Genomic DNA, 8,178 nt, shown 5'->3' with positions numbered 1-8,178 from the left:
ATAAACTTCTAAAAATGACAGTAAAATGTGCATAACTTGTTGTGACCTGGTGCAAAACTGGGTATAAACGAATACGTTATTAGATTTTTGGATATAACATGAAGTCAGTTAAGCTGCAACAATCTACCGCCCCTTCTTTCATAACAGTCCCATGTACAAAAATAAGCAAGCGAGACAATCAGCTTTTTCTGTTTTGGAATATATTTTTAAATTGTGACCACCACTTTCAGCATAGACGAAAATCGTTTCTAGGTTGTCATAATAAATCGTTAGGCCTGAAATTTTCGAAATTGGATTATTGGTAAGGTCGAGAGCACCATTTTTATTCATTATGGGACTGTTAATCGACCATATTTGAAACCTTTTTCGAATCTACTAGCATAACAGTCCCATACAAAATATATTTTTCTCACCAAGCTACTTTTTAAGACTTAAATTTGATCATTTTTGAACTTCTAAATGCAATTGTCAGAAAAAGAAACATACTTTTGCAAAAAAATATCATGAATTCCACATTGTAAGTTGAATCTTTTTACGATTTTTTATTGCATCCGATAGTTTTTCGCTCAGGAAGCCATTCCTAAGAAAGTCAGACCTGCCTTCGAAAACTAGTGTGCATCATTCGACATCAAGTGAGTTAAAAAAATGTTTAAATGATTCAAAGCAATAAACCAAAGACTATTTCGCCGAAAGAAACATTGAAAAGTAACCAAATCCGTGGTATTTCACATATGGGACTGTTATTCAGGTATATTTCATATAGAACAGCCACGAATTGATATTTTTTTTCGAAATTTTTAGAACAAAACCTCTTTTTTTTGTGTTTAATGTTGAAGCCTTATGTTGACCTAAAATGACGAAAATTCATATGGGACTGTTATGCGAGTAAGGGCAGTCTGAAAAGGACGAAAAAATAGTGTTTTTACCAGCTTTGATAAGTTCTTTTGTTTCCATGTTGTTAGAAGTGCGCGCTATCTCCATATGTGAGTGCAGTTGTTCGACCATTGTTTGATTTCGATGCAAAAAAAAGAGATTTATTGTCATTATTTCTTTCATAACTCTTCAAGGTGTTAATGGCCCACTTTGGTGTCTTCAGATGAAAGTTGCATCATGAATCGAGCTATACAATGGTATTTTTTGCAAAATATTCGGTGGTGCAGACGGTACTTTTAGACGCCATTTAAAGTTTATTTACAACTTTTCATGTTGAAGGTCATTATTTAATTTTTTTCAACTATTCTATTTGGAAAGCTGATAAAATTTCAATACATTTTGATGTGCTATTTTATAATTTCCGTTGAGAAACAACAGAGTTATGTAGCTTTGAAAAATGGTTATTTTTTATTTTCAAAAAAATCTAACCGAAGCTAACTCAAAAAATAAAAATGTTAGAAATCTGAAAAAATACATGTGTTTTTAAGTTGCAAAAATGAACCAAATTTTCAATTTTGGGGAAAATCTGAATACCCCCGGCGCAAACCCGTCAGATAATAAAAAAAAATCCCCAGTTGTCAAAATTTTTGTCAATAATTTTTCATCTACTTTTTTATCCCTTTTACTCATTTCTTATATTGTGGATGGACCTTACGATTTTCAGTTATTTATTGCATTTTGACTTAAGCGGAAACCGCCATCTTGTATTTCAAAATGGCGTCGGACAGCCAAATTTGACTTCTACTTATTGAGCCCTTTCATCCAATACCCATATTGTGGGAGTTTCATGTGCTTATCAGTCACTTCCAGCATTTTAAAGTTGAGTGGAAGGGGCCATATTGGATTTCAAGATGGCGTCGGATAACGAATTCCAACTTCTATCCGTTCAACCCCTTCACTCTATACACATATTATGGGGCTTTCATGCCACCGGTCGTTTATTGCCAGTTATAATTTGTTTCAATTGAAAAAGACTGAAACCGCGTTTGTTTCGAAAATCCGCGCTAAAAAACCGTGCATTTTTCATTACCAACATAGAAACGGCAATGATAATTAAATAAATAAACTTTTGAAAAAGATTTTATTGATAAATCATTTTACGATAAAAAATATCCGAGAGAATATTTTCAGTGTATGGCCGGATGAACAGGATGAATTCGCGCGATCCAGCCGGGTCTTCGCACGAAAATTCGCTTGCACTGTGGCCGGTCGATGTTTTTTTCAACGTGTTTAAATGAGAAGCGGTTTTTCGCGCGAATTGGAAATTCGCTTCGCACTTCGCACCGCGCTCACTGTGAATTCGACCTTAAACTTCTCCGAGCTCGTGAATAAGTTTTCATGAAAATCGTCTTCAAGTTGTTCGAGTTTTGTCCCATTTCTAGTTGATTTTGTATAGGAGATCCTCTTCCATAAAAAGTAATAATCTCGAAACTTTTATACAAACCATAATACGTGATGGTGTTACAAAAAAACGCCTCCATTTTTATATATATGATACAACAGTTTGATCGATTTTTATAAACAATTAGAATAACTATAAGCTCTGAGGAAAATAGCAGCAGCCGCAGAGAACCTTGGCAACCCAGGTCACAGGTCGATTTCCACTACGATGTTAGGCCTTCAGAATAAATCGAAAGACAGAGAGGGTTACAGGTTGATTTTTAAAGAAATGTGGAAAGAATAAAATATAGAAACATAAAAAGACTGGTTTTCATGATTCTAGAACTTTAAAGTATAAATAAAAACTTAAATTTTCGACTGAATAGGATGCACATCACACATTGATTGGTCTAATAAAGCTTTCCTCACTATTAGTGTAGGGATGAGATGAAGAATATACAGAAAATAAATCAAATTCAATTAGGAATAAAATAAAATAATAGTTGTATTCGGCAGCACTGTAGATGAATAAAATAAAATAAATTTCTATGAGAACATTTGCTATTTTGGCAGCACTTGACAAACAAACAAAACAAAGTCAGTCATTGATCTATTCTTGCGAGCGACAGACGTGTTTAAGTGAATCTCTGAATTGAGATTCGTAAAATCACGACAATGACGTGGTTGGTAGAATAAGCACAAATAGCGCAGATATTTAAGGCTGCTGCTGCTGATTGTTTTGATTTGGCCTTCCGGTGGAAATAAGACGGAATTGCTCTTGAAAAGCGCAGATATTTAAGGCTGCTGCTGCTGATTGTTTTGATTTGGCCTTCCGGTGGAAATAAGACGAAATTGCCCCTGAAAAGCGCACTCAACGAAATCGACACATTGGGGCTATGTGTGAGCCTATATAGATTTTTGCAATTTGTTCCACGAATGAAAACTATGTGTCTCGCACATACCGAAAAACATAGAAACGTTATGTGTGGTGGCACATAAAATGCATATGTTAGACAGATTATAGCTATAAATTTTGGCACTCAGAGGCTAAATGTGAGGCATATTATATTAATGAGCATGTCTGATGTTTATCTTCCCGAATAGAATTGTACGATGAAAAAACCATGCATTTCATATTCACAAACCATAAATTTTATGGTTTACACAGTGCTTATCATCGTCCATGATACCGTGAATGCACATTGGAATTCATAGTTTCCGACCATACATTTCACTGTTTTGGCGAAAATAACCATGAAAAAGGGGTATTGTTATGCAGCGTGACCATGAAAAAAATGGCGATTTCCCATACATTCGGAAGCTCAAAAATATGAAGTTCATGGTGAAAACAGCTTCCACTTTTTCATAGTAAAACCATGAAAATCCGTAAATTTACATTGTTCTAACGAAGATGGAAATCAAGGTTTTTCTATGGTTTATTAATATCGTTTTAACCATAAAGTTTCAAGGTTTACAATGAATAATTTTACTGATTAGAATAGTTGCTAAATTTATCACTCGTTTCAAGGAATTTTATTCATGATTAGTTGTGCTTTTGAATAAACTTAATAACCTTTTATTTGAAAGCACGACCAATCAGGAATATTATTCCTTAAAACAAGAAATAACTTTAGCAAACTGGTAAGTTAAAAAAAGAAATTAAGAATGATTTTATTTTAATTTATAATTGTTGAATTCGAATTATTTGAATTACAATGGTTGTTACTTAAATTCAGCACCGATTTGAATTAAAACCCAGATTACAGATTTCAAATTGAGATCCGAAGCCAACCGTATTTGTATCGATGCAAGTCATTCCAACGGTACAAATAAGTTGTGTTATCGGAATCGGACCTAGATCCCTGTCTCGAGTGATTTCAATTGCTACTGCTATGGGAAGAGTAATGCTCAAGTCTACGTGTGATTAATTTGGATAAAAAAGATAACTCCAAGCAGGATTTGCATTGCAAAGCAATGGGTGCTTTTATCAGTACATCGTTTGGTCGTTCGGTTAGATTTCTATAAGATTTTTACATTACGGTGCAAAGTTGATCAGACTATCTTCATTGCCAGTGCTGGACAATGAACTCATATTGAACTTAATGTTGGATAGACTGAAAAAACTAATTGGAGCACTGAGCCTAGGAACTCAACAGTCGAATTATTGTAGGACTATATTGCAACACAGTATCTTCAAAGCACAGAGTCTTTGGTCTTCGTTCCAGAACCTGTGGTTCCGATATTCCAATCGTTTGATTTTCATTTGATGTGTCAGATCGTTGAAAGATGCTGAATTGTATGAATTTGTATGAACCAATATGGAGGTAACAGGTAACAGTTGGCCAAGTCTGTGGAAAAAAAAATTAAGTTATTCATATTTTAGTAGGAGTAAAAAATATTTCTACGAAATAGAATTATGAACTTACATATCTGATACTATTCAGAGAAGAGATCGACTGATCAGCTCCTGAAAAAAAGCGTAACAGCTTTTTTCAAAATTGTCGTCATTCACTATCAGATGGCTCATCTTTCGGGAGTGATTATCCGTTTAAGTGGAATTCGCTTCAAAAGGCTGTTGGCAGGCAAGGATCAGACATTGCAAGCCGAGACACCATGCTCGTAGTTTGATGTTCGAATGAGTTGCTTTCAATAGCCCGTACTCTGCTCGATCACCCAAGGGATTCTTCGGGAACGAATAAGCATTGAAGCCTGTAGCGTTGCTACCCGCAACTTGATCGAGGGTTTCCCATTCAATGTTAACCATAATTGCAGGATGTTAGTCTCTAGTCGTTATTGATATTCCACACCGGACCATGGTTGGATTCTGGCCAGGGAGCTAACTCTACTTGGTTGGTGTTCACAGCGTCCGTTATGGCTACATGTCAGAGGACAGCGATGAGATTGAAGGTAGTTTTCCAGGCTAATATTTTCGAAAAAAAATTTCTCGTCAAATCTCTAGCCGGGCATCCATTGCCGATGATACTGTTCTGAAAAAGAAAAAAAAATAGAATATTTACCATTTTAAAAAATAGGTAGTTGAAAACTCTTACTTATAAAGGAACATTGGTCCGTCGCGGTCATTACCGTTACCGCCCAGGGTTGCTGTTGATTTTTCATAATGCTGTTCGACCTGTTAATGCAGCTGGTTTGTGGTGATGATTGATTGATTGATGGTCATGTGACCTTCAAATAGCGCTTTCCAGAAAATTCTTGCGGAAAATCCGTCATCGTTCCCAAATAGTCGCAAATGAGTTCCGTCTGGGTTGCCATCCATTCTCGATTTATTTCCAGGATTTTATTTTTTCCATCGTTGCTGGAAGCGAAGCATTCATGCTGGTTTTCTGCGGTATGCGTGATGCCGGTCTAACGTTGTAAGCCGTGAAACGACGTGTGGTCATACCCGTTTTCCAAGCTCCTGTTACCGGAGGTAAGTGAGCCGTCATGGACGGTCCACTGTTGACGAACCCGCGGAACAGCCCTTTATATCAGCTCCTAGAAAAATAAATAAATTAATAAACAGGAATGAACATAATTATTCCACAAAGGTACTCACCACCGGTGTTTTCGCAATTCTTTTCGTTGACTAGCTGATGAGCTGCGCTGGGGTAGCTACCAGGCAGATCGGGACAAGCAATTGGGCCTTCCGATGGCATCTTCCCGGTCATCCACACTTCAAAGGAACCTTTATCCACGGCAGCAGGAGCCGCTGAACTGCTACTGATTTCGCCTACTAGAAAAATACAATGAATTTATAAACTGAAATAAAACTGATTGTTTATAAAAGGGACTTACCAAGGCGTTCTCGCAAGAAAATTGTTAACCGAAAACAAAATTTTTCGCCAAACATGGCGCGCGCACGCTCGAAAACAAATCTCTACACGATAAATTGTATATGCGTAAAACACGCAACATTTTAACAACCCAGTCAATTATTATTCTACCTGACTTTTTTTAAACGTGTACTTATGGCAGTTAACTGACAGTTCAACAGTCAAAATTCTTAGTATTTGTGAGTTGATGATCCTTAAATTGAAATATATCACACATACATGTGCATTTAATATTGTTCATTCGTATGCTATACAAACAAGATGAACTATACTTCTGATTGTTCATCTTGTTCAATCCATGTGTGAGTTATCTCAGCATGGCTGCCTGTCGGCCATACTGCAAGACTCAAAAACTACCATGGCTGCCGCAGTGACTCCAGAGAAATATTTTTGGCGAATTTGAAAAACTTTCAATTCGAATGAAATTTGAACAGGAAACTTTTTTATAAATTTACCACATAAATATGTACGATATCGATGTTTAAGAATGATTTGAAATTGAGTTGTGATTCTGAACATGTTGTTGTCTTAATTCAGATTTTTTGGTGGAGTTTTCACCTAAAATTACAAATTTATAATGTAAAATCACACATTTGCATCATAAATTAGATAACGTTGAATGTTCTCATAAAAAGCAGTTAATGTAAATAATAATGTATACCCCAATGTAGTTATATTTCAAGAAAAAACTACACATTAAACAACTGATTTGCGTTTATAAATATCGCAGAAATTTAATTTATTGAAATTTTAAATATAAGCCCGCATAGCAAAAAACTCTACCTCAAAAAATCAAAACGATAATCGAACATCTACAGAAACTGTGATTGTTTATAGAAACATAGCTATTAAGTAAAACTATTCAAATAAAATAAATAAATTTTGAATAAAACTATTCAAACCAAACCTTCACGTTTGAATAAAAAGTTACGATATTAGTTAGGCTTAACTTACTGTTTGGACTATTAACGAAAGCTTTTTGTTAACCGTAAAAAGCATGCCGAACGATTACATCTAACGTTCATATAAATTTGACACTTCTCGATTTTCGGGATGACACTGACAGTTGTCATGTTTCGAGAAGAAGAAAAAAAGAATAAGAAATTTTAAAAAAAGATTTGCTGGCGAATTCGCAGCCAGCAGCAGTTTTGAAGGAAATTTCGGTACCGTAGCTGCATCAACGTACCGGAATGCCGGCGCACCGGGAGCAGAAATCAGTGCAGCCCAGCAGTTAGGCTAATAATTTCAGTTTTTCAGGTGAGTTGAATTATGTTTTACATGTTTTCACCTGCTGCTTGTTGGGTAGGCAAATGTATTCTAGTTGCGTATATGTAAATCTCTAATTGATGTTTTTTGTATTTCATTTCAGTGTCGTCGATGCTGCTCTCTTATGCAGCTCAAGTCCGCCGCCGAGGGGATTTCGCTCGCTGGTGGCGCTATGGCATTGCAAAGGTTTCGAAACTAATTTGTCACCTATCTGTATGGACTTGAATTATCCACTTCATTCACCATATAACACTGTAGAACTACGGAAGCCGCAGCCCAGGTCAGAGGATTAATAAAAAAAACAATACCCTGTATGCAAGTAAGTTTAAATATAAAAATTAAACGTAAAGTGAAATTATATTACTTTTTATGAAATCCGAAAATCCAAAAAAATAAAGTTCCCTTTTAGTGCGTCCGCCATTATTGCGTACGGTTCTCATAACCATCAGTATAACGTTGGAAGAACATTTTGTGAAATCGTATCATAACTGTTACTGTAAACGCTCAGTAACAAGCGAACTTTAAAAATAACTATAACAATAACGGTTTGAATGTCTAAATATGTTTCCTAAAGGGGTTTTGAGACTTTAGTTCAACTGTTTGTAGAACAGTTTTTCCATGGAAGTGTTTTAACAGTTTTTAACAGTTACATAACCTAACGACATATTAAAAATACAGTCAATTTGTAATTCACGATTGAAGCAATGTATTTTACAATTTCAATTATCGTTTGCTTAACTTTTTTTTACACTTCATCAAATCTTCGATT

At 35.5% G+C, this 8,178-nt stretch overlaps 1 long non-coding RNA gene across 1 annotated transcript; it reads right to left on the bottom strand.

Moving 5' to 3' along the window:
- Positions 1–4,745: 4,745 nt before the first annotated feature.
- On the bottom strand, positions 4,746–5,981 carry LOC129743650 (uncharacterized). Its single transcript, XR_008736640.1, has 3 exons — positions 5,867–5,981; positions 5,364–5,805; positions 4,746–5,300 (listed from the first exon to the last, which is right to left on the bottom strand). It is a non-coding gene; the product is annotated as an uncharacterized LOC129743650 (long non-coding RNA).
- Between the last annotated feature and the right edge of the window lie 2,197 nt (positions 5,982–8,178).

The sequence above is a fragment of the Uranotaenia lowii genome, chromosome 2, assembly GCF_029784155.1.
Source record: "Uranotaenia lowii strain MFRU-FL chromosome 2, ASM2978415v1, whole genome shotgun sequence".
In the NCBI taxonomy this organism is placed as follows: Eukaryota; Metazoa; Arthropoda; class Insecta; order Diptera; family Culicidae; genus Uranotaenia; species Uranotaenia lowii.
Note: the sequence above shows the minus strand (reverse complement) of the source record. Positions and strands in the feature narration are given on the sequence as shown.